This window comes from Schistocerca americana, chromosome 1, assembly GCF_021461395.2.
Source record: "Schistocerca americana isolate TAMUIC-IGC-003095 chromosome 1, iqSchAmer2.1, whole genome shotgun sequence".
In the NCBI taxonomy this organism is placed as follows: Eukaryota; Metazoa; Arthropoda; class Insecta; order Orthoptera; family Acrididae; genus Schistocerca; species Schistocerca americana.
In genome coordinates, this window is record NC_060119.1 from 709,368,828 (window position 1) to 709,395,965 (window position 27,138).

Below are 27,138 nucleotides of genomic sequence, written 5' to 3' on the forward strand. Positions count from 1 at the left end.
TTAAATTAATTGGAGAAATAGTGATCAGTCATTCTGCTAAACATTTGAAAATATAAAATGTCAAAGTACGTGGTAGGATTCGACCCGCAAACTTCTGCACGTCAAAAATGTGTCCTATCCAGTAAGCTGTGCCGCCTTGTCTACATAGTATTGTTATTTCTAAGGACCCAGACCGTCATGCGAAATTCCGAAATTTTTTCGTCGATAGCTCGCAAATGAGGGTCCATCAGGGTGAATGGCTCCAGGGTATGATACCTGGGAGCCTAACCTGCACCAACGTATGTATGATTTCCGAAAATCGATCCCACCCCTGAGGACATCTCCTTGTCAGTGTTTTCAGACTACGCAGATTTCATTTGCTCGCAAAACAGGGATATAGTCACCTGTGACGCTGAACCCTTGCTTTTACATGAAAATTAATGATACGATGCGTGAACCAAGCAGACGACGTAATGAATTGACAATATTTTATTTCTACAAAGTTAGTGTATGAATTCCGAACATGCTTTCTTAGTTCTTCACGATACAAATTGTTTGAAATCACACATCGTTCTGTTTTTCATCCATTGACACACAGGGTGTTTTTTTTTCCACTGCACAAGAATTGTTTGAGGGATGGAGTTAGGAAAGTTATGGTGTCAGCTACTGACTTTGTCTTAGGTGGAAACGCTTTCGCAGTAGGAGGCATATTTCGTGACTGTAGTTGTGTCGTTGTTCGCTATTTTAGGCTCTAAATTAATCTCGCTGTTGCGTTTGTGTTAACTACAATACAACACTGAATCAAAGCTCACAGTTCTAATGGACTTAAAGTAGTTATCGTGCCGTGGTTAGCCATTGCACAAATTTCAAAATTAACAACAAATTACCATACCTAAATAATTACCGAGGGAGGCATGGCCGGAATTTTAACAGATTTGTCCAGTAACAAATGTCAGATCGCCTCAATGAATAATTTTTACGTAGAGGGTTTGGAAATGATGGTATGCATATATAAATAAAATAGTAGCACCATATTGACCAACAAGGATACTTTCCAACCACTGTTACTATTCTTGGTTTCTTATTTCCTGCGTTTCTAAGTACTTTCTATCGTGTCCCTACCCTTTTAGCGTCTCTGTATATTTTCGTTTTATGCACCCTCTTAACTTTTAAGACGAAGTATTTCTCTGTGTAACTTCTGATTCTTCTTTTTTATATTGGAATCTATTTCATTGTCATGAAATAAGCTAATTTGGTTCTTCTTTCCAAAAATACTGGAATATTTCCTCGCCATTACTTCAGCTATTTTCTGTATATTTTTGTAGATTTCATCGTTACTTCTGACACTCCAATCATCTGTTGCTTGTATTGCACCCATTGTTTTTCTAATAATCCGTCTTTCAGGCACCGCTATCCTATCTAGCCTGTCGTTCGACGTTCGGATGCATATGAACGTTCTGGTCGTACAGTTGCGTTGTAGTTTTTTCGTTTGGCTTTTTTTAGGTACTACGTTGTAGCCTCTGTGTTGAGGATAAATGTTGTCAGTAGAAACTAATAAAAATAAACAACATCTTTACGAAATATTTATTTTGTCGGTAGTAGCTTAAATAAATGGTCTTAAAGGTGTGTGTGTGTGTGTGTGTGTGTGTGTGTGTGTGTGTGTGTGTGTGTGTGTGTAACTCAGTTTGTTCAAAATTATAAACATTGACCAGAACTTACCTTCATTTCGATGTTTTGCTGCAGATCACTCCTCCTGTAAATTTCTGAAGACGTACCAGAGACTACGAAGGTTATCAGAAGACGTGAAAAGTCAGCTACTGTTTCAGGTTTACAGTTTGTTACGTCACACATTGCTGCTCAAGATCTTACATAGTACTGGCACCCCCCGCCCACGATTTCTCGTGGGCTTTATGTTCTTCCTAACAATTAATGTGTTGTTGCGTGTAATAAATTCGCTAATTTCAATTACAGAAATTGTTGATCAGTGCAAAAAAAGTATCATCTGGTCGGTGCAATTGAAATGCGTGGCATAAGATACAAAGACAAATTACAGATCTCTTATTCTCATGGAAAAATAAGTGGAATGATGCGAATAAACAATGATAATTACATTTTTGGAAATTATACCGAAACTAGATTATCCCAAATATTCCTACCATGTTTCCTGTTTGAAATTTAATTACAGTCAATCAGTGTAGATCGTGCCAGAAATAATTCAGTTAAGAAGTAGAAACAAACAGCGTTAATTCAGTATTGCTGGGTTACTTCGAAATATTAAGATATTTGTATAGATATCGCATTGTCAACTTGAATCACTATCGCCAGTAGCTCTCTTCACAACCAATGCTATTAAAACGTAATTACGAGCCTAAGGGCTTGTAAGAAGTTGGAAATACAACTGAGATACTAACGAGAAACCACTGCGGTAATAAAATTGTTGCTTGTAGTACAAAATAGTGGAAGTAGGTGGAGTAGCAGTCATTTGAAACAAGAGCATTAAGTGGTACAGAGGTACCCTGACTGGTAAAAAGTTACCCTGATTGACTGTACATTATTTTTGAGTGAAAACAGAATTTCAGTATATAACACAGCAACCTAAATGAACACTTTTATATTGTTAATCTGTTTTCGTTTTATGAATTCAATAAATATGAGGTAATTTATGTTATATTAACCACTAGCTAGTAAGCGGACAGTATGCTAAACAGAGTTGTTACAGGTTTCAAACATTATAATTACTCGATTGTTCGAAAATGAAAAACCCTAATTGCAGTTAAATGATTTGACAATACATGTTCCTGCCAATGGATGGATGTAATATTAGCGGTTACTTTGACATGGAATTGTTGAAAATTATATTACAGAGCTCAGAAGCAAAGTTACTTACTAGGGTCCTACCTAGTGACATAACAGTTAATCAAACAATCCAAATAATCTTTGAAATCGTATGGAAAATGAGCTGTTACATTCCAGTACGCATTTGTTGTTCGTAGATTTTTTTCTGCCAAACCGTATCCTCTTTCAGTTTTATTAACTTTTACATTCATTGCAAATTTTTCTAGTTTCTGCAAGGTATTTAAATATACTAACTCCTTCTATTTTTCCTATTTGTATTACTATAAATTGTTGTGCATGGTTTTTTTTTCAGAAGATTTGAGTAACTGCTTCCAGCAGATTCTCTGCAAGTATTACAGAATCTTTTCCAAAACACAAGCAATTTACTTCATGCTATTTGTTTTCCTTCTCAGAATTATTGCTTCATTATTGTTGTACGTACAGAATTTTTTTCTGAACTGTAGTTACGCAGGAAGGGTTATGAACCGCCACCTAGTCTAATGCCTGGTTTTATTTCAAATGGCTGAGATACTCCTCCCCTATACTTAACGGAAGATGCCATATTTGCTAGAGTTTCACAAATTAGGTTTGTGAATTTTGCTATAACATCCAATTCTGAAATGATTTTATCTATTGTGTCCCTGTGTACCAAATCTTTCTTGAAATCAGTATCTGATACAATTGCAGTTTTTCTGGTTAACATGCTGTTATGAATTAATCGTTTCAAGTTAAAAATGTGTTCCATGTACGATCTCCCCTTTCGGAAACCACCCTGATATTTTCCCAGTTGTTCGCTCCAATTCTTTTTTTGCTACTGCTTTTGGTGCATCCCGAGTATGTCCAGGTTATAATTCGTTGTTAGTGTTAACATGCACATAAACATTCTGGTCAGAAAACCATTGTTGTTGTTGTAGTTGTTGCCAATACTGAGGTTTAATTTCTAGCTTTGCAGTTATTGCACGGAACTTTCTCATTATTTGGGTGCGTCGCAGTTCCGCAGTCCTTGCGCAAAACTTGTACTAGTTATAGAACGAAACAGACCGCTTAATGGTTGTGGTGTTGGTGTTTGTTTCAGCCATGTTGATGTTTGTTTCAGCCATCTGGGTTACCATAGTGCTAAGGGTACATTGGCACAGACTGCAGCGCAGTGTCATCGTCATTCCTCTTGTGGTAAGTACATACTGCTTCATAAATATTTTCAACGACAATACCAGTGTATAGCAAGAAACATCTTCTACGCGATATTGATATTCACTATTCCTTTCACTCGACACATGAGTGCAGGTATTTTATGTTCCCTTTCTTTCAGCACTTCAAACGAACTCTTGTCGTAAGATAGTTCTCGCAAGAATACGTCTAAAAGCTGTGAAATTTGTCACCATATTATTTTATTTAATGCGACGCAGATACTGGGGAACATATGAAAATCTTCATCAGCACCACTTATTTTTAAACTGACATCAAGAATGTTTCGAAGCTGACCCGACCCCGTACGTGGGATTCTAGTACATTCTGTATGTTTCGAAGTTGACCCGATCCCGTCCGTGGGATTCTAATACATACTGTATATGTATGAACATAGCGCGTAATTCTTTACGAATTAAAGAGTTTGCTGTTTAGGTTATGAAATGAAGCTTGTTTTCGTGTCGGGAGTAATTCATATATAATCTGAGCCAGTGATGGGATATCTACTACGGCCAACGTTGCTGAAATCCATCGTTGTAGTATTCAACAGAAAGTGAAGTGTCTGCAGCTGTTAAAATTGTGCATCATAATTTTGAAATACACGTACGTATTTGTAAAACTACATTATTTATATCATCGACGGAACTTCAGATGACAGTGGATTCGAGAATGACTGGCACAATCTTTCAACAAGAGTAGTAAGTGTGTCACCTGTTGTTACAATAGAGCCGTAGATGGCGCTACTGCTTACTGACAGTATAGTTATATTAAAATTTGACATTGATATTCCTAAAACAATGAGATTTCAGAAAATGACAAAGCAGTCTGTTTGCAGTAAGCGTAAAAAAAGAACATAGTTTACAATTGTTGTGTAGAATTTCGTCGTGATCATTTTTCCAGCAGTGAATTTAAGAAAGGTCGATCGTTAATCGACTGCTTAAAAGAACTATAAATAGCGCTGTGCGCGACATAATTAAGAGGGCACGTGGAGTTCCATTAGGCACAGACGTCCTTAGGCGTGTCGAAGACTTCAGTACGTTCAGTTTTGAACGAAAATTTAGTTGTGGAAAAGATCTCCGATGTAATCCTCAAAATTTGACCGAAACTTAAAACCAAACTCGTGTCAGTGCTAAATCAGTACACAACATCGTAACAAGAGATAAAATTTGGATATATTTGCGCGAGCTGCGAAATATCCCTTACATACCAAAACAGTACGAGTGACACTCTTGTTCTCACAGCACGTGAAGGAAAAGTGATGGCGTTTTTCTTTGGTTACATTGGATGTGTGGCGGCCGTTGTTTTAAAAGACCGAAGAATAGCTAACACTGAATGCTGTAAAAAATTTATTTGCAATGCGTCATTGACGAAATAAGGAAACAAAAGAAACGTCACACCATATACCATCATGACAATGCCATCTGCACACAGTACGTGAAACAGTTAATTAGTTGACGGAGAAAACCACGGAGTCCGTACCTCACTGCGTGTATTCACCTGGTATCGACTTTTTGTTCTTTCATACAAAAAAATGCGTAGACAGATATTTTCATAGCACTACTTTCACAAGCTGTGACATGGTCGCGGATTGAACAGTGACTTGAATATAGAATAAATTCCCTTTATCTCTCGTCGATGGTCACAAATTTTTTGTCATCAGACTTCGGGTTTCGATCTATAATGACCATCTTCAGATTTGCTGCAAAATATGCTAAAAACACAAATACACTAGCAGATTGCCTAAAGCTTCAAACAAAAAAATGACCAATTTTATTGTTTTAAGCTGTATACAATCTTCTAGTGTATTTGTGTTTTTTCCCATATTTTGCAGCAGATCTGAAGATGGTCATTATAGACCGAAAGCGGTAGTTTGATGACAAAAAATTTTTGATCATAGACGTGAAGTAAAGCAAATTTACTAGATATTTTCATCACCTCAGGGTGCTGTTGATCCTTCCAAAACCTTGCTTTCAAGGTACCAAGTTAGAGTGCAAAAATTGTCTCTATGATCGGTTCGAAAGCTTGCAAAAGTGTATAAGTTTTAAAAGCAAATATATTTTGACAAAGAATACAACGAATTTGTACAAAATTAATGTATCTCTAGGAAATTTGTACCAAATAAATGGCGGGGGAAGTGGCCTTTTCCGGAAGGACCGTGGAACTGCCCTACCAGGTACACCAAATATCAGTCGCCCTTTCCTGTCTAGCAGTGTAATGTAGCGTGCGGTGATTTACTTCAATTCTGTTCGTGGGATTTTAGTTACCAGCATCAGTCATTTATGTTTGTATATTTGGTGATAAACATAGTTATTCGGAATTGACGGATAAGCATTGCAAGAAAACGACACAATATGAAGAGAAAGCCCTTACGGAGTAAAGAGCGTTTGGTCACCTCTAGTTTAATTACAGCTTGTATTAAAGAGTCGCTACAAAAGGAACTTCACTAATATTGTCAATCTCCATTAAAAAGGCTGCAGTTTATGCAAAAGTCAGAGTTGTGCAAATAAAATATAATTTAAAAAATAGAACAAATCAGAAAGGAAGCCTGAAAATAAACCACATGGTTTACTGGTATCGCCGAAAAAGAGCGCTGAGAATTTTACGAGGAAACCCATCGTTATAGACAACTTCACAAAATCGGCTATTAGACAGACGCTGGAGGACTTAATAAATCAAAAAAAGTGCAGACATTACGCAAATAAGCTATTCCTCTATAACAAAAAATCCATTTTCCTTTTCAGAAGATGTTTTGCACAAGACACAGCATGAAATAGGTTTTCATATGCAAGTAAAAGAGAAATTCTGGTTGAGCAGGCTGCAAATACTTCATACACCTAAGGAAATGAAGAATATCGTCGAAACTTACGTGGGCACCAACATTTTTTGCCGAAATCTTTGGAAGGGCCCTGGTGTTAATGTCATCACGTACGTTATCAGTGGAAACAGCAGGATTATTGTGGTGGGTAGTTGGTGTAATGCTGGGTTTTTACACAACGCACGATTTATTTATAAAGCTGCTTGTGCAACTGGGGACTATTACGGTCAAATGAAGCACGAAAATTTTACAAATTGGGATTTCGACGAAAGTAAATCCGAATCTGTCGCTCAACATTGTTGTTGTAATGGACAGTGCTTCATACCACATCAAGGAGCGTAAGAAAGCTATAACGAGGTCGTCGAATAAAAGGGAAATGATTAAGTGGTTATTAAAAAATAACGTAGATGCTGACTTGTCAATAATAAAAACATTATGTGATATGATTATACAACATAAGCCTAAAGAAATTATTTTAAATGAAACATATGTTGAAGCCCATAGACGCACTACTGTTACTTCCACTATAGAATATAATTTAAATGTAATTGAACTGACATACGCAAAGCTTAAAAATTGCGATAGATGGAGAAATATTAATGTAGATATTTGAATGACTATGTTATTGCGGTTGGCGAAAGAAAGTAAGTAGGAATTTTCCGAATTTTTATTTTCTTACCTTCTGACAAAAACTCAATGGTGCACTATGTCATTAACATCGAAGAACACAGTGAGCATAACCTTCACATTTGATCACACGTGTCGAGCTTTTTTCGGTCACGGCGATTCAGAATATTTCCACTGAGACGATCGAGCATTTGTTTCAACGTCATATCCGAAAACTTAACGTTTCATCATCTGTTATGACATGTTTCAGTAGTTCGGCATCGTTTTTGACTCCATGCAGGGACTCCTAACCAACTCGCGTCCGCCGCTAACTAGTCTTCTCTCTCTCTCTCTCTCTCTCTCTCTCTCTCTCTCCCCGAAATTCAACTGCTTGGGAACAAATTTACCGGAAACATCCGAATTTCATGTCATGAGCCGGTTGATAGGCAACCAGTAACAGCGACTTCTCTGATTGCGATTCGGCAATCATTTGTAGTCATTTCTTTCACTTTTTCCGCGATTTCATAGGTTATCGTGCTGGGACGACCAGGACCCTCGTCATCTTCACGATATCCTTCGAACTCGTAAACCCATGTTTTAATCATGCAGAATCACCAGAAACAGTATTTAACGTTTCTAGAACTTTGATGCACTGTATTACGTTCTTAGAGCAAAATTTAACACCTGTCATCCATTTCTACGCAAAACAGCCAATCACCGATACTACCAAAACACATGTAACCTTTTTGACAGCTGACGATTAAGTAAGTATCCCGTATGGCTAACATTGTACAGATACTCTACAGACATTTTTATCGTCACAATGGCAGAAATGTCGTGCTAATCTAATACAAGACGCGAAATTAAAGTTCCCCGTTACTTCTCTAACACTCCTCTTATGGTAAGAGTAGTTGCGTTACAACCCTGCCCGTCTAAGAAAACTTTTACCTCTTAGCGGAAACATAGAGTAAGAAATAGTTTTAAATAGGGGAAAGTCGGGAAAGAGTATGCACGTAGTATTTAACCCCTCATATCTAGTAGATGAGAAGGTTAAAACAAACTTTTCTTATAACAAATTATTTTTGATTCATTTGGGAACAGATTTTTTTTCAGTTACAGCTGCTGAACATTCAACATAAACCTTAAATATCAACATACCTAAATTCTGCACGTTCGTACTCCTTAGCCGCATCGATACCGACCAGCCGCCGTGTCATCCTCATCCCACAGACGTCATTGGATGCGGGTATGGAGGTGCATGTGGCCAGCACACCGCTCTCCCGCCTGTATGTCAGTTTACGAGACCTGAGCCGCTACTTCTCATTCAGATAGCTCCTATGGTTGCCTCGCAAGGGCTGTGTGCACCCGCATGCCAGCAGCTCTTGGCAGACTGGGTGGTCACTCATCAAAGTGCTAGCGCAGCCCGACAGCGCTGAACTTCGGTAATCAGACAGGAACCAGTGTTACCACTGCGTCAAGGCCGTTAGACGTCACCACACCCTAGGCAATTCAAAACACCAGGTCCCTCCTTGGATTTGGATTTCGTCTCTTCTTGATTTTGTCTGATTCAGCTTGTTTGTCTAAGAAAGCATTTTTCTCGTATTGTTTTGACGTTTTCTTCTTTATTGTGAGTCGATCATATTTTGGCAGTGAATAATAGTGGATAGGCCTGCAACCTTTCGTACATCAGCTCTCTGAAGTTCATATGTATTACGTTCTTGGTTTTTTCCTGCTGACTGCACAGACAAATCATCTGTCACTGAGGAGCAGCATTGTGGACGGGCTCCTGTTATACTCCTTTGTCTTCTTGAGTTGTTGGAAATTTGGTTCTCTCAGTGAATTCTGTTGGAGCGAAATTTTCTGCTGTGGAGACATCCCCTTCACTCAGAGAAATTCTCATCAGTTTGGATTGCGCTACTCTAGAATATGCAGCTCGAACCGAAGGACTCACATCTGTGTGCGTAACGGGTTTTCCTGGATTAGAAGCAGTTCGAAACACAAAAGAAAGGGGGGGGGGGAATTAATAGTGCGCGCGTAGTCTTTCCCGCTGTTTTACAGCGTGCTCTTAACCGATGCGCTACACAGTTCAAAAAAATATCACAAATGGCAGTCTGCTTGGTTCCGCTGTTTGCCCTGTCGTGGTTTGTTCCTCAAAGAACGGTGAGTCTTTCGTCAAATAACTTTATATTTTCTAGTACATACCTACGTAGTGCTTACTGTGCACGACTTACAACGTAAAAATTACGTAATTTGAAACAGAAACTTACATTCATCAGTCACAACGAATAAATCTGTCGGAGCTTGTGAAGATAACGTGTGACGGCGACAATATAGAACCAACAGTTGAATGTAGTCTTTCGTTGTCGGTCAGTGTTGCCAATGCAGAAAAATGCCACTGCGAACTCTCACTACCAGAAGTGTACTATGTTGGAAAACGTACAGAATATATCCATCGGCGTAGAAGGAGAGAGAAGACGAACATGCATTCAGATGAACTGGCGTACTGTCCGATTAGTAGATGCATGGATCTTGACATACTACTACCGTTCCTATTGTATTGTGGTTTAGCATATCCACTCGCACAGATCCTGAGTGCCTCCAGGGATGCGACTTTCTCAAAATTTTGGACGTGACTGGTACTTCGCATCCGAGTTCATAGTATTAAGTCCCAAATACGATATTTTTGTCATTTTTCTAGTGCAGTTATTTATAACGGGAAGATTAAGGTATGAAAGAGGTTTTTATAAGGCGAATTTGTGTCTAGTAATTCCTAAGTCAATGACCCACTGGATAAAAATTGGTCCAAATGGCTCTGAGCACTATGGAACTTAACTGATGAGGTCATCAGTCCCCTAGAACTTAGAACTACTTAAACCTAACTAAGCTAAGGACATCACACACATCCATGCCCGAGGCAGGATTCGAACCTGCGACCGCTCGGCCACTCCGACCGGCCCCATTGGATACATTTTTCATAAATTTATGTATGTTCGTTTCCTTCTGAGCAAGCAACTCTACTTCTGGCTATCTGGATTGTGTCCTAGCTTTCAGCCATAATGACGACAGTTTTCGAAAAAAATTACGTTCCTTTTTTTCTGGATTGTTCGTGGTTTTTTTTTTTTTTTTTTTTTTTCTTCCTGTGTCTCATCATCTTTACACAACGGCTTTTGCATCCAGCGTCGATGTTTTGGCCTCCAGAGGCTATAATTTTCTTGTTTAGCCTATCACACGGTACTAAATTTGCTATTTGAGGCGATTGTTCCTTGCTAGATCTTGCACTGGGGGACAGTGACATTGAGTACTGCGTGACTTTTTTTTTATCAGTCATTGAACCAGACAGATGACTGATGATTACAGAAATAAAAATGAACATGGCGCACTTACGTTCAGTTAAGCCATTATATTCGTGATCGAGGGAAAAATAGTGACCCTAACACTTCGATTTATTTTCACGGTGGTTTCCGTAAATCATCTCGTAGGAATAATTGGAAGGGTACCAACAATTACCCTGTCCCATTATTATCAATCACCTTTCAAAGCTCTAAAACGAAAGCCCTGTATCTAAAGGAACGAGCAATATCTTCGGTATGACTGTTCAAATATTAGATTAATAATTTAACTAGTTGCGCTTAGAAAACTATCTCATTTCATATAGCTGAAGTGTCTGATTCATTCCTTGGTTCATGCGTAAATCTTAGACGGTCTGCTCGTCTGTTGTGGGCGTTGGTATTTTTTGAGGTATTCGTAAGCATCGTTTCCAGAATGATAAGAGCACACCAAAAATTTCCGTATGTTTCTGGATGAGTCACGAGTAGGTTTGGTGTGCAAAGTGACGCTTATTTCTCCACACTGTGGCTGCATTTGTTCTAAAGTGTAATCAACGAAATATACTAGACTGAGAAAAATATTGTGACTTGCATATCTGATACTTGGAGTATATTGCTTGTTACTGCTGCGAAGTTGTTTACCCAACGTCATACTTGCTATATCGGTTTTAACTATTTCATCAGTTAATTAACTATGAAACGTAAGAGTCCCTAATTTCTTGTACTGCTACTCTTTCAATCGGCTGATTACCTATTTGAATAGTACATCAACTCAACTATTATCGTGGTGTGTCTGTTTAATTCGGAACTCCGATAGTCACTACAGTACTTCTGCAGTAGGTTGTTAGTAGCTATTGCTGCCTTGTTTATAGATAATGAAACCTTGTAAATTGCCGGCAATCCGACTTGTGCTCTCTAGAAAGGACGTAGTAGACTCATTCCTTGCACAGTTTATGCAGACGTCGAGCGAATCTATTCTTCGCTGTCAGCGTCGTACTTCGACCAATGTGAAGGCACAAATTCTGGGCAATTCTGCACAAAGTAGGATGAAAGGCGCATATTTCACCTGCGGGCAGCTTCGCTGGCAGTTCTGGCGCGCACAGGCCGTCCCAGTGCCATTCCATTTGCTTTCTGGTGCTCTCAAATCAATTCTGTGACGCACTTTCCAGGATAGTATTTCTTAACCGATGTCGAAAACATCGATGCAGCTGACGGGGCTATGAAATATATTAGCCAGCTCACTTGAAAGGGAACTGGTGTCTTCGTCTTTCTCTGTCCTCTTTATTGTAGGATAGTGCTTGCCCCTCTGCGTGTTATTCATTGTACGTTTTCGCAGTTGCGGCACCTCCGACCATATAACAGCAGTGAAACACAATAAAATAACTTAATTAAGACAGATTGTGATTGGATAATCTTTCCTGTGGAACTGGTATATACTCAAATTTGTTATCCGTGAAGTTTTTAGTGCTCTCCGTACGAACATTTGGATGATTCTTCAAATAGCTATGTAGTCGATTGTATTTCCCGTTGATAATATTAAGATTACTCGTCCTCGTTCTTGTTGCAATTATGGATATACATTTTATACTTCTGTTTTAGTTCCTTTATTTCATCGTGATCCGTATATTCAATAGGGAAATTAATCCTGTTACTGCTGGAACTGTGTTCTGTTTTCCGTATCTGTTACTTGCCATCCTGAAATCATTAAAGGGAATATATGGATAGACGTAAAAAGGACGATCTGTCGAGGTCTCCGTCCTTGTCACGTATGAGCGAGTCTTTAATATCTCACTGTCGTCAAGGCATTAAATATTAATGCACAGAAAGAACGGATGTAAAATTTCACCCACGGAGTTGTCCAAAGTTCCTTCACCTTTTTTACACAACGCTTATATCCCCGTTCTCACGCGAATGGCCGGCTTTACCTTTTTTCCTAAAATATTTCCCATTTGCCGCCCCTTCCGAGCGAATCATCTCAATTTTATCCCACTATTGCAGTATTTATGGATGTGTTTTGAGCTTTCTGGTGTTTATAGGTGAAAATATATTTGGTTAAGACCTAATTTCCATTTCTAAGAACAGCTATGTCTCGATATTAAGACTTACCACAGTCTTCTATACTAAAGTTTCTTGTTGGCGTTGGTACATAGTTGTGACGGTGTCGATCTGGAACTCCCAAACGTTGTGTTGACAGGGCTTTTCATTTGTTTGTAGATAACCCCGATAAAAGCGTTAAACTCGGTTGTCTAAAGGAGGCTGTTATGTCTAAAGGAGGCTATTAAGGTTTTTCCTCTTTTTGTTTTTTCCATGAAGTGCTTTACTATTTTCCTGCACGTCATCCATTGGCTATCTGGGAACTGCAGTCTCTACACACGGTTTTTACATGATATTCAGCGATTTTCGATGTTGTGCCATCAAGTTTTCAATTTCTTTCAATTTTTTCTTATCTGCAGTTTTCGGGGCATGTAAACTGATGATTCTATGCACTTCGTTTACCACTTTAAATCGAACAGTGCTAGGATTTTTATATACAAGTAGAAAATGAGGAGAACCACAGTTATGCCGTTGTGCTGCCCTTGGTATGGGTATGTTAAACAGTCGTGAGCAACCGAAGTTGTTGCATCTAGCCTGTAGCAGCCGCTTATGCCCTGATGAAGGTCAAGGAGTGTACATACCGCTCAAGACCCTCCTATGTGCGGTACAGCAATGAGACCAGTTGATCGAAAGGGAGGCGGCGCGGAAGTGTACACAGCAGTACAGCACCCTTACGTTTGTGGAATGTTTCTCATACAATTAGAGAGCGATGGGGTGGTGCTTTGTGTTGTTGAAGGTATATCCACAGCATCCAGCAATATACCTTTTTGCATATTTTGAAAACATTGGTCGTATATTTTTTTTTAAGTTTTAGTCATAGAAGGCGTCTCGCTAACAAGCATCGGATGCAGAGATTCTTCTCTACGTGATGATTTCAGTATATGCTGATTCTTCCAACAAACAGTTCCGAAGTTCCGTGCAACATGCTCTGTGAAATGAGTAGATTGGTGGGAAGGTGTACGCATTTCCAACAATTACATCTATAAGATTGATAATATTAAAGTTTATTTTAAGCCGCTCATATGTGGTGAACAGAAAGCTTTCCGTTACGAAGGGGTTACTCCAGTTCCTCCGGTGTTTCACTTCTATGATGTTCGCTGAGAAGCAATAAGAACCTGTGCCCTCTGAAATTTTAAGTGACAAAAGTTACCGACTTTCCTCGTGTAACTGAAATGAGAGGAAAAAAAAAACTCGTGTATCCAAATGGTGGTAGGGTTCAGGGCGGACATGTGCGTTTTTTGGGTTTCGTGCTTCAGTCGGTAAAAACGGAACCCTTATATGATCGCTTGTTGTTCGTCCGTCCGTTTTTTTAGGAACGGATGGACGTATCAGGTTGAAGTTTATGTTACACACTGTGATATACGGTCCCTTGGCGGTATAATAAACGTTAACTTCTAAGTCAACGCAGTCAAAAGGTAGGGCCATTTCATTTATGTCACGTATTTTGACAGTAGCAAATTCCCACATGTACACCTATAGGATACTTTCTGTTGATCAACAATGATGAAATTTGGCAAGAAGAAAGGTTTCACGTTATAAATAAAGGAAAAAATCCGAAAATTGTTAATCGTAATTATATCACATGAAAAAAATATTTATTTTGTCGTTTGTTATCCGACATCGAACTTGAAATTAAAACAATCAGCAGTTGTTCATTCAGACTGAGTGGGTCGCAATGGTAAAAGTCAAACACCAGGCAAGGAATGACTTTATTGCTCGTATTACGCGTTTCGGAATTAACCTATCATCAGATATCCATGAGCGATAACAACACGTAGATATGACGTTTCAAGTTGTATGGGAAACGCCAATCTACTTGAAGTAATCGCTCGTGGATAGCTCATCATGGATAAACTGCAAAACGCGTCAATGGAACAAGAAAGTCATTCCTGTCTGATATTTGACTTCTACGATTGCGACCCAGTCAACCTGAATGGAGAACTACTGTTCATTATGATAGCGGTCGTCTGCCTCCTGCATGATTTTGTCACATTTACATTATTCAAATTAAGTCTAGGAATCCCTGGGATTGATATTTCACGAATGTCAATGTCGATAACAGGCAAAAATGGTCGAGATTCTCGCTATAATGCCGGGCTGCTTTCTGTTGCGTAGTCTCTGAAACTAAGTCGAATTTTTACGGGAACATGAAAGTAGCAACAAGGGTGCAGCAACTGACGTAGAAATTGACAGTAGTGATTTCTGTGATAATTAAAAGTTAAATGGGCCTCAGTTTTGCCTACGGAGTAAGTAACAGAGAGGAAAGAGCACTGAGAAGTTGTCAGCAATGTTTTGATCAGTAATTTCAGACAATACTTAGTTCTTCAGTCAGCGAAGGTTGCTAGTTGCCAAGCAATCGCCTCTTCGCTCCTAAAGAAAAAATTAAAAACCAGATTTTGTTTTTGTAAACAGCACGGTTACTGGATGGTCGTGACATTGTAACAGATATGGGATTACTGCACTAAGTAGAAGAGGGATATTGTTCCAGGTTGTGACTACGTCAGGGCCCGACGTTCGGAAAAGAAGAGTAGCTGGGTAAAATGTCCAGGCAGCGGGCCGGCGTGCTCGTTAAATCGCAATCTCTGCGCGCCGGTAGCGGGGGCGGATTTGACGGCGTGTGCATAAGAGAGGCGGCGTCGTCTCTGGCACGGGCCCAGGCCGGGACGCAGATTGGCCCCGGCTGTTTTACGCCTTCGCGAGCGTTTGAATAGAGCGGCGCTCGGGCGGCTGCCAGCTGCTAAAGCTTTCAGTCGCGATGGCCCGCCTTCCACTCGATATATGGCACCCACCCCCATTCCTCTATTTCCTTACTGCCCATTTTAATCCGATTCTACGCCCTCAGTATTTAGCCTGCTATCGTATATGTACGTCATCCCTGTGCACTTACAGAAAGTGACTGAATAATTACACAGTGAAATGGAGATTATACACATGCAACACACGTTGTAATTATTACCAACAGTAGGGATCTGGCGTCATAGCAGTAGTCGTCATGACTTCGCGCAACGTGAAAAGGAGGGCGTTTGCTCACGCATGACTCACGGCTGTCTTGGGGAAAAGATAAGTCTATCCGAGTTTCAACTAACTGCGGTGTTCGGCTGCACTGTCTGAAATCTCAAGCGAGTGGAAGGGCACAGGGCACCTCAAATAATTACAAGTGTTCACAATGACTATTGGTTACAAGTGTTAACAACGATTATTGGAGCAGACGAGGTAACCACGTTATGTAAGGAAGTAACAAACTGAGAGCAAATTTAAGACCCTGCTAGGATGACGGCATAGCAGAGTTCACGCCCGAGAAACAGGGATAGATGGGAGGAAGAGCGTACAGCCAAGTATTCTTACAATTCGAGTGCCAGACGGCACATGTCTATACGTCAGTGCCTGTCTCCATGCCTCGTCATCTGAACACTGACTGACACTTTTACTTTATTGTGTTTGAATCTATCTTTCATCTGAATAGTGCACTGAACTCTTCAATTCCGATGCTTCATTTATTCGTAAAAATTTAATGTAACATGCCTGTTGTTGAACCTCTGTAGTTTCTTTCGCTCATTATGACACTGGCAACATTTTAAAAATCCCGTAAAAGGAACTAGTTTCCAGCTCTGGAACATAAAAGTTGCGAAGTTTTCACGAAGTTGGTATTTCTTTTGTTGTTCATAATATCACGGAAATTTGATTCCTAATAACACATAGCGACATCGTTCGTAAGATATTTATTATGCCCTCTTTGCTTATTCCTCTTTGAGGCAGATACTTGAAACCCACTTCGCTTATCGTCGTGCCGATGCTCCCGTAACTTACACACGATCGACGTACTCTTACCTTAAAGTTTTGTTTACGTGTTCCGTCATTTCTTCCGACAATAGTGTCACTCCTTCCTCCTTCTGGTCGTCGATAAATTTAAGGATATTAATAACAAGCAATCGCTAATGCTTGCGAAGGCATTTTCCGCGATCACTGTTTGTGTTCGGACTGCGATAAACAGCGTGCGCTACGTTGAACTGGAGATGACTTTCATATTGTGACGTTACCGAGTTAGTTCCCAGTAACATATTGTGACGTGACCGAGTTAGTTCCCAGTAACAAGGAGAAAACGAAAAGCGCCATAATCTGATTTCCCAGAAACTTCACTCAGTGTAAGAGAGGTCAAAATAAGCGAACACGTGTAACGGATTATACGTAGATACTCGACAGTTGCTAAGAGAACGGCGGTCAAGGTTTTCGAGCTACTTCGTGTGCTTGGAAAGAGTTAATTGTTCAAGTGAATCAGTGGCTCAGTGGTTAGCGTTGCATCTTCGCATTTTGCGCCCCGTGTTCGAGATTCGATTATTACATTTATTTTTGTGTCCCATTTATATACCCACATCTGTAGATTACACGTACTTCACGAATGTTCGCCATTGTATGTGCCCCGTGTTCGAGGTTCGATTATTATATTTATTTTTGTGTTCCATTTATATACCCATATCCGTAGATTACACGTACTTCACGAATGTTCGCCATTGTATACTGAAATGACGTCGTCCTTATTCGGTTACTAATTATCTGTCGGCTGAATGAATTTAAAAAAAGCAATAAATGAACGCGAAAATTGTTTCCGGTCTAATTCCTGTAGTGTATCTAGATTCGTAATACATTGCAAGCACCAGTTTTCGGAAAAGTCATCCGTAATGCGTGGTTTGCCGCGACATTGTTGACAACGCGTGAAATCTTCAGTAGTGTTTCATTCCCGAGTGAGAGTCATACGAAGAAATGTCACTGTGGCAAATCTGCCTTCGCGCGATGCTTGTGGTCTTCGGAATTGCTGTTTCGAATGTTTCTCCTATCGGTTTCATCCAAGGGAATGCACCAACCCTCCGTGAAGAATAAACATAAGAATGACATATAGGAATATGAGAATTTAAAAACATTGTATTCTGTGAAAATAGAGCGCGCGCGCACACACACACACACACACACACACACACACACACACACACACACACAATTTTTTAAGAAACATTCGTGTAGTAACCTTCTACAAACATGGGTTGATAAATTAAATAATAACAAAATAAATAAAACCAATAATCAAGTTTCGAAAACGGGACGCAAAACTAGGAAGCCCCGACGCTAGGCACTGTGCCACCATTTCGGCTGAGATGATCACCCTCAAAAAGGCATCCAAATTACGTCGAAAACTTCAGCCGTCGTCTTCTCAGAAACGGTCGCGTATGTACAAGTAATTTGTAGTATACTTCGGATGTACTAATAAGGGTACTCCAAAATAGACGTCTAAATGCTTAATGAAATAAAAGGACAACCGTAAGCATCATCCCGTAATACTCTGTTGGTCACAACAGGCGGCCCACATTGCTTTGCATCTGCATGTCATCGATTAAGTGAGCTCATTGACGAGATACTCAGTCATTTTAACATTATTCAAGAAGTACAGCATATTTCTGTGGACAAGTAGCGTAAGGTGGTAAAAAAACGCAATACTCCTTTCGAGGGCATTTCACATGTCCGATTGGCTTCAAGCTTAGGGAGGCTGGCCACGGCATTAGGTTACATCACCACCTTTTCATCCAACAACTGACGCATGTAGCAACGATTTCAGCCTTCCGTAAAAGAGAGAAAATCGCCAAACGCTCCAGCATGTAGCCGAAACAATCATTCTTTGCTGTGCGTACAAGTCGTTGAAGTATTTAAGATGAAGTGGACGCTCCTGCATCCACCAATTCTGATTAATTCTTGCACTCGTAGTCGATCGATCATCACGATATTGCTATCTACCACTTACAAATGTGGGGCTGTTTAGCGTTGTATACTGTTTATGGACGTGAAACACCCATTTTCCAGAGTCTCTGCTAAATCTCAATTCATTAGAGAGCAAAACCTGTCTCCATTTGGTGTGCCACCTTCTCAATATTCCCCAAACAGCGAGATGGGCCAATGCAGTGTCCGTTATCAGTGGCACCATCGGTCTATAATGCATTCATACCGTGTTTTACGTTGAGGATTGCGGAAAGCCAAATAGAAATTTTGATGTTATCCATTAAGATGAAAATGTTTGAGTCTGTGGTTTGTCGCCGAAGTGGCTTCTAATTGAAACTCTTGGACCAAGCCGTTCCGGCATTCGACATTATTGTTGTTATTATTGTGAATAGAAGTACAGGGTGATTGTAATTAAAGTTAAACTTTCAAACCGCTGTAGAAATAACACCACTGGTCAGAATGACGTCAAATTGCAACGGAATATTATCGGAGGAGGGGGAAGACATATGGCAGAAGAAATACAAAATGTGGCAATAGATCGCGCTGTAAGCTTCATAATTTAATAGTGGTAGACTACAGATGACAAATGAATCATACAACAATGCCTAAGATATACTTTTGACGTTAAACAAACTGTACTACTCAGTGTGCATGGGGGTGTACAGGTGTGATACTGTTCGTTACGTAAGCCCATCCACCACGGCAATGTAGTGCACACCTGAACCATTTAGGGGGACCCTACAGTTGTCAACCCTACGGCTCAAGTCCACGAAGTCGCAGCCTACCTTGTCAAAGCTTCGAAGTCTCTAGATCAGTCCTTCCACTCGACTCAGAATCGAAGCGCAACGATCATGAGGAACCAATGCTGCAAATTGTGAGCTTCGTTGAAACCCCATGCACAAGGCTGGCCTTGTCAACCTACTCTGCCACTCGCTGGAATGACCGAAGTACGACCAATGAGCTCAGACGACAGGCATCATTTGTTCCAATATGCGCCACGTCTGCAGTTGATTGTACTGCCCTAAGGCCAAAAACCGCATAAAAAGCATCAATCAAAATCAAATCGGATTATTAATTTCCGTGTGACTGGCGCAAAACATGTTCAATATGCTGTCCACCGTTTTCTGCAAGAAGTTGAAACCGAGAACAGTGTGCTTCACAGTTGATCGAAGTGTTTCCGGTATCACGTTCGGATTGTGTTGCGCATTGCAGCTAAGTTTTGCAATCGGAACACTGAACATATCTTTCAGATAGCCCCACAGTCAGAAGTCACACGGATTAAGATCAGGTGATAAGGATAGACAGGCTGTAGGGAAATGGCGGCTGATAATTCTAGAAATTCCGAAATTGCGCTTAAGCGGCTGCTTAACTGGATTTGCAATGTGCGGAGGTGCGCCATCTTGCATAAAAATGATCCCATCCACACATACACGCTGTTGGAGAGCTGGAATGATGTGGTTGCGCAAAAGACACTCATAGAGTTTACCAGTGACGGTACAGGTAACAAGACCGGAAGCACTGTCTCTTCGAAAAAGTATGGCCCTATGTTAAATGATGCCGTAAGCCCGCACCACACAGTGACATTTTTCAGGATGAAATGGTACTGGTTGATTTGCGTGCGGAGTTTCCTTTGCCCGATATCCTGCAAGATGGAAGTTGGCTTCGTGTGTCCACAAAATCTTCCACGGCCAATCATTGTCCACTTCCACTCGAACAAGAAATTCTAAAGCAAAGGTCTCTCTTGCTGGCAGGTCAACAGGAAGCAACTCGTGCACATGGGTCATTATGAATGGATAGCAAAGAAGGATGTTTCGTAGGATTTTACACACCGTGCTTACGGGTACGTCCAACGTTCGGGCAATTCTCCGTGCATTACACCTTTGCACACGACCACTCGTCGTCTCCTGCATTGCTGTGGCCACTGCTTCCACTGGCGTCCAAACAATTCGTTTCCTTCCTATACCAAGTTGCACACCACAAGAAAGCGTCTTTTCGAATTTTCGGATCATTTTCTCCAGACCCACGGCAGTAATTGGACCAACGTCTTTTTTCAAACCCTTCAGTGTCCGGAACTTCTGCAGAGCAACGTGTGCACAATCATCATTCTTGTAATACAGCTTTACAAGCAGAGCGCGATCCTGCATTGAGACAGTCATGGCAAACGTCGCAGAGAGCGTTTGAGGTCACGAGATGTACGCCCTTAGCCCGCCTGTGAGGACAGATGCAGTGTACATAAATTTTCGATCTGAGCCGTACAAACTCCGCAACTAGCGAACTATTCACCTCAACTTTCATCAGGATGATAACTTTCTTGCTGTGTGGAGTTATTCCAAAAGGATTGTGGGTCACCTATCCGGACATACTGAATTCGTCGTGATTTTACGTAGTTCCTTCACGTGGCTTACAGCCTGTAATCAAGTAAATGTTGCCTATATCCATATAAAGCAGCTTGAGAATGGTAAAGTTAGACTTTGCAAACTTGTGGTGGAATAGATACATGTGGGGTTTGTGGAAGGTCCAGCACATACACATACAGGCTTCTTGAACTGCACTGAAGTGTTGGCTATCTCTATAGCTACTGGTCCTTCATTGAAGGTGATGAACCGCTTGACGTTTGGTCTGGCGATGTTATCTCTTACGCTATTACGCCCATTCCATTGGTAAACTAAAGGAACTTGCCGATATTTGCTAACTTTTTGCTTTACTTTTTTCGAAAATTGAATTATTTGTTAAGCTGCAAAAGTCTTTTTCAAAGTCACTAGTCGCGAGGGCCTTCTCTTCTGTGTTTACATCAATGTACTCCCACAACTAGCAACGCTGCTTGAAGGAGATGCCGTGGGTGGTACTAACAAATTCCATCCTCAACCTGAGGCATTGCTGGAGGTTTCTGTAGTGCTGAAAATACCGCTTCTTGTTCCCCATCATTGCCAACAGCCTCGAGATGGACCATTTCACGGAACTAGGCACTCCAGACACAGCGACAAGTTGCTGACCGTCTCCTGCAAATGCATGGGATATGCCGGTTATGCCTCCAGAACATGTCCCTTTCCAGCATCCTTAGCATGGATCTTTTCCTTCAATCTGATGATTTTTCCTTTGGACATCCATCAGAACACTCCTAACTTTGTTGCATGGCGTACCTGTAGAGGTTGTTCACATCCAGCTAAATGATGTAACTTAAATCGCGAGATGACGTGTACCCCTCGTCACTGATTCATGGATTATTCTCCTTGGTGTACGTTTGCACGCTCTGGCAAAGTTCAAGGTTGAAAGAAGAGCAGCATGTGAACATAGGCCAACAGTTCAGTGCTGACGCATGTTCTTCTTAACATTGCTCCCACAAAAGTCATATTGCGGTGCTATCGAAGGCAGGAACCAAAGAATATTTGCCCAGGTATACACTTTGGAATTTCTCGAAAGTGTGCGTGAGCAGGTGTACATCAGTGTTCATGTATAGTCTTGCATCTTCTAAAGCAGAGATGACGAATGCCTGCCAAACACTCGCCATATGCTCATACTCCCATCTGTTACGGCATTGCCTGTTAGTTTATCGACAATGCAGATGTGTTGGGCAGCTTGGTTTCGTGCAGTCTCCACGGGTCCAGGTAGTCGTATGGGAAGACTGTTTTTTTCGTCAAAAGCTGAAACTGTGCATCACTGGGGTACGCAGCTCTGGTGACATTCATGTACTCTTGAGACATTGTCTTATCGAGTTTCTGAAGAGACGCGTGCGCGAAACAAAGAGGATCAAGGAAGAGAAGAGGTTTTTTTTCTTGATTCTGTTGGAAAAAGAAACTTACTTTCAACGGTATCAGAAGTGGCACGGACGTCATCAACCTTCAAACTGAAATCATCCAAGTGTTCAGCAAGAAAGTGAGCATTATTCCGTTCAAATTGTGAAAGAAGATGGGTATGTGCTGTGGCAGTAGCAGCTTACCAACAACTGTCTCACAGGATTATGACAACTGATTAGAATTTGCTGTGACTGGAGTCATGCGAGCATACAAACTGATGTGTTGCCGCCTACGTACGTTCCTTTCTGTGAAAGTACGAGTACTATGTAAGGCAGTGGGGTCGTCTTCACAACTCACCAGAGGAGCTGGGAGGCTCTTGAAGTTGGCGTATCTGATGAAGGGACATAGCTTTTGCTGCAAAGTGCTCTTAAACACAGGTTGTCCAGAAAACGCCAAACTAAACACAGGTTGTCCAGAAAACGCCAAACTATCTCTTAATAAAGGAGGATTGTTGTAATTGAACATTTTACCATTCTGCCAAGTTTGTGGTTTTTTAAACAACGTTCCAAGTTCACTATCATTGTTCATCAGCATGCTACCCACCCACTAATTCCGTCAGGCTCCTATGTCTCGAGTAATTTCAAGATCCAGAGCGCTTTCCCTAGGAAACGCCCCACTTTAAGTCAATGATTTAGGCGCTTGCGACGTGAACTAAAGCTACAGAAAGAAAATGTTTTTCACGGCCTAGAAAAGCACAAACGTCTCGGACTACCATGTAAACGTAAACGTCACCGCTGGAGTTTGGGGTGGCAGACTGTTATTTCCTGGCAGCTATTGCTCCAACCTATAGTCATTATTGCATATATTTTAGACGCTACGGCACTGTGATCGTTATCGTTGATGAGCAGCATAGCGATCTGACGTTAAGTTTAATGATTGGAGAACCATTGGCACAAGATATGCTACATTACGTATTGAGGGCAGCCAACCTATTCAGTAAACTCTACACGAAGGAGATATTAATGCTTGGAAGATTGCACTCTTTCATGTAATTTCACCCAAAAATTTAAGCAGGTCTATTCCAAGCCACACTTGGAGTGAAATATGTGATCTTTCTTTAAAGAACTATAGAGACCACCGCTACCCAGTCCTGCGATTTTGTCCGACATGTTGCCCACTGTATATGTCAGTTCCTGCTTTGTGGCTTACAAACAAGCTGCGTTAAGGCAGAATCGCCAAAGACTTATCCCGCTCCCTTTCGAGAGTAATAACGTTAAGTGGGTACTCCATGACATTCTGGATTATTATTCTTAAGACTGAGAGCCATGTTTCGTGCTCCTGTGGCACACTTCCGCCTCCACCCCGCCAACGGCACCACGCAATAAAGAGACAAATATGAAATCCTGTGTGTCCCGAAATAATTGTGAGGAGAAATACGCTGCAAGCAGCATAAAGTTAAACGTTTTCTTTCCTCGTGTGTAGCGTTGTGTATTTCGAAACTATCTTGCTAAATGTATAGAACGGCAAGATCTCTACAAAGACCCTAATGTACAGGGTGTTATGGGTATAAGTGAAGGGATTCTGATCATTGGCATTGTAATATGTACCCACTTCAATGTGTTAGTTGCTTTTTCTCTGCGTCTGTCAGTCTTCCCACAGACACGTCACATAATTTGTTACCTGTTGTTTTCTGCACGGTCGTAACTGTACCACTAAGTGGACAGTCTAGATCGACAGTTTTGAGTCCACCCTTCAACACCTGACCTGCTGCCCAGGGGCAATAGACATTAGTGGCTTGCTCTTGCCACATGTACGTGGAGAACTAATCAACCTTAAAAATATTTCTCCTATTAGCTATAATTATTAGTTTAAAAATAAAGTAAATACTGATGTAAAGATGTTCAGTATATTGTCCTCAGTCACCATTAAAAGTACCGGCACGTACATCCCTAATAACCTGTATGTCTGAAATTGTAGACAATGTATAACGTCCGAAAAGTAGCGAAATTGGGATCAAAAAGGCCAAGATTAAAACTAGAGTTGTAGTCGACAGCTTGCGGATCAAATACGACACAGTGTGAGGAAACTTGAATACATTACATTGATTGATGATATTTAACATACAAACAACTTTGATACTGCACCTCAGGAATGGAAGAATATTGTCCAGCTTCTCTCGAAGCAAACAGGAGGGGCAGAAGGTATGATAGGACCAAACGAAAACAGGACGGATGTAACAAAACAGGAAAGAGAGCCTGATCTGTGTTGTTGGTGCAGGCGTGTGAGTCTGTCAGTAAAAAGCAGACCTAATAGCGAAATTTCCTTCTCCTGTAAAAGTTCTTCTGGAAACCAGAACTGAAATTGTACAATTAAAAATCTGTAAACACCTATGGCCATTGTGTGACTTTGTGATTCTTGTGTGGAGTTTGTATACCCGTCTTAACAACTTCTCTACGCCAATCCGGGCAGTCCTGTTACTGACTGTTTGAAGAGCGCTCTTGTTTAAAGCGAAATTCCTCGTATACATGCTGATACTGAAACCATGGGAGTAAATTCAGTTGTCAGCCGCCAGGTGGTCGCATGTCGTGGCCGCTAGACTGCACTGTGGAACAGGTGAACGTGACGGTGTGGTACGGACTGGTGCGAGTGGGCTACTTGCCGTAAAAGGTAAACAGCTGACTACTAAATTTGTAACACGAAAATTTAATAGTATATGATTTTCCCGAAATCGGTCGTGTTTATAATAAAATGAAGTCACAGCTGAAGTGAATATTTTCCATCTCACCACCCCACTCAGCTGCGGATGGTCTGTAGACAAAATCCCAATGGGAACAAGTTGTGGGAGAAGGTTTTGCAAAGAATAAGTAGAGTTTAATGATATGCTTCAGTAAACGCATGGTTTCCATGACAGCAACTTGTACAGTACGATCAAGTGGCGAACCGGCTCCATTGCGACCTTAAAGGACGTGCTATGAATAACTTCCGGGGAGCACCGAATCGTACAGGCAGCAACAGTGTGCTGTACCTTTTTGACAAGAGAGGGGTTCAAACGTTTGAGGAGTACCCACCTCGGACAACTAGGCAAATGGGGAATACTTTGTACAGATACCTTTTCACTGTAACCAAGTTATTGCCGGTGGGACGTATTAGGGCAGCGAGCCATTGTGTCCTGTACCAAAAGCAGGCGTCGCGAATGGTGACCAGACCGACATGGCGATCGCCAGTAATCCCTGCCGAAACCCTGAGTCTGAGCCGATATTACGGTGTATGGTGATCACTAACAAGGGGAGGCCACGATGTTGGGATCACGGACTTACTTCAAACTTTGTACACAGTTAGTAGGTTATTAAAACAACATAATGTGCGAGAACTAAGGTGCACTACTCTGGCAAATCCGAGAAAATTGCAAGAGAAATTTTAGCGTCTCTTATGTATCTGATGCATCTATGCGAATATGCTGGTCTAAGAAGTCGTTATGGTCAAGCGGTTAGCGCTCGTGGGTTGCAAGCTGGTTATGCACGAGGCGGCTGTTCGAATACCGCTACCACTTTCTTTTTAATCGGTTTCTTCATCACTGGTCACATTATTTAATTCATATGACATTTGGGAGGTAATATAATGAAAAAAAAACATGAATTTTCATGACGTTGTTGTGAATGTCATGTCTTATTTGACCATTTACTATTTGTAATTAAATTTTCAAGGACGAGGGTCAGGCTAGGAAAGCCCAAGTCAATCCTCGATAAATAATGATGCAAATAACGTTATTCACAATCAGTAATATAGTAAGTCACAATGTGCCAGACCACAAGAGTAATGCACCCCACAGGATGGTACTCGTCATACAGACATGGAAAACATAAATTGAAACTTCATGCAAATACACATGTTTTTATCATTATATTATCCCTCAAAGGTCATATAAATTAAATAGTATGACCAGTGATGAAAAAATAGATTAATAAACAAGTCTGAGCGAGAGTCGAAACGTCGCCTTATACAGTTTTGTATCATGAAGCTCGAACGCTAATCCCTGATCGCCATGAACTTCAGCCCCGGCTCCTTTGCACATACACACAAGCCATATAATAGACACGTAAAGCTTGTCTTGCAGGTTCTCAGAATCGCCAAAGTAGTGCACTGTACTACTTACACATTATGTTGTTTTAATTACCTACAAAAGGCGTACATAGTTTGAAGTAAATCTGATCCCAACGTCGTGGTCTCCTCTTGTAAGTCATGTAGATTCTCCGTAGCCCAGATATCAATATTGTGGGCCATGTCGCCCCAGTGCTGCGTTGTGTAAATAAAATTGCTTCTAGTATAGAAACCTCACTATTCGAGCATAGGCTCATCAGACCTTAGTTGTTTCTGATTCTTTGCCTCCATTGTTAAAAAGCACTCTGCAGGATTTGAGCTTACAAAGTTGCGCGCAGAAACGTGATAAGTACCGCAGCGCGTCTAGAGGGTACGAAGTCGACGGCCTGCTTGGCGCGCTCCAGCTGCGGGGGCGACGCGGGCGCAGGCGCGCCGGAGCGCGGCCCATTGAGGGCTGAGCGCGGCGCGGCAGGTGGGGGTGGCATCGATTGTGCGCCGCCCCCGCCAGCAGGCAGAGGCAGTAGGCGCGCGGCTCGCTCGCTGGCCACTCTGCGCTCGGCCCGCGGCTCGCGTCGCAGCCGCCGCCCGACGCCCGCCGACCGCGTCTCACGCGCTGCTACCGTGTTACACATTTGCAGCAAGTTAAGTGCCAAGCAACGCGTGGGGGCACTTAGTAACCAACAACCGACCGATCACTAGGTGC

General features: G+C 41.3%; 1 protein-coding gene across 4 annotated transcripts in view; it reads left to right on the forward strand.

Annotated features, from left to right (window-relative positions):
• LOC124610014 (ran-binding protein 3) overlaps positions 1-27,138 on the forward strand; it is a 306,655-nt gene that overhangs the window by 200,478 nt on the left and 79,039 nt on the right. For all 4 annotated transcript variants that reach the window (XM_047140123.1, XM_047140124.1, XM_047140122.1 and 1 more), the window contains one exon: positions 3,911-3,984. The gene's annotated coding sequence lies outside the window, so the exon portion shown is untranslated. The remainder of the gene's footprint in view (positions 1-3,910; positions 3,985-27,138) is intronic.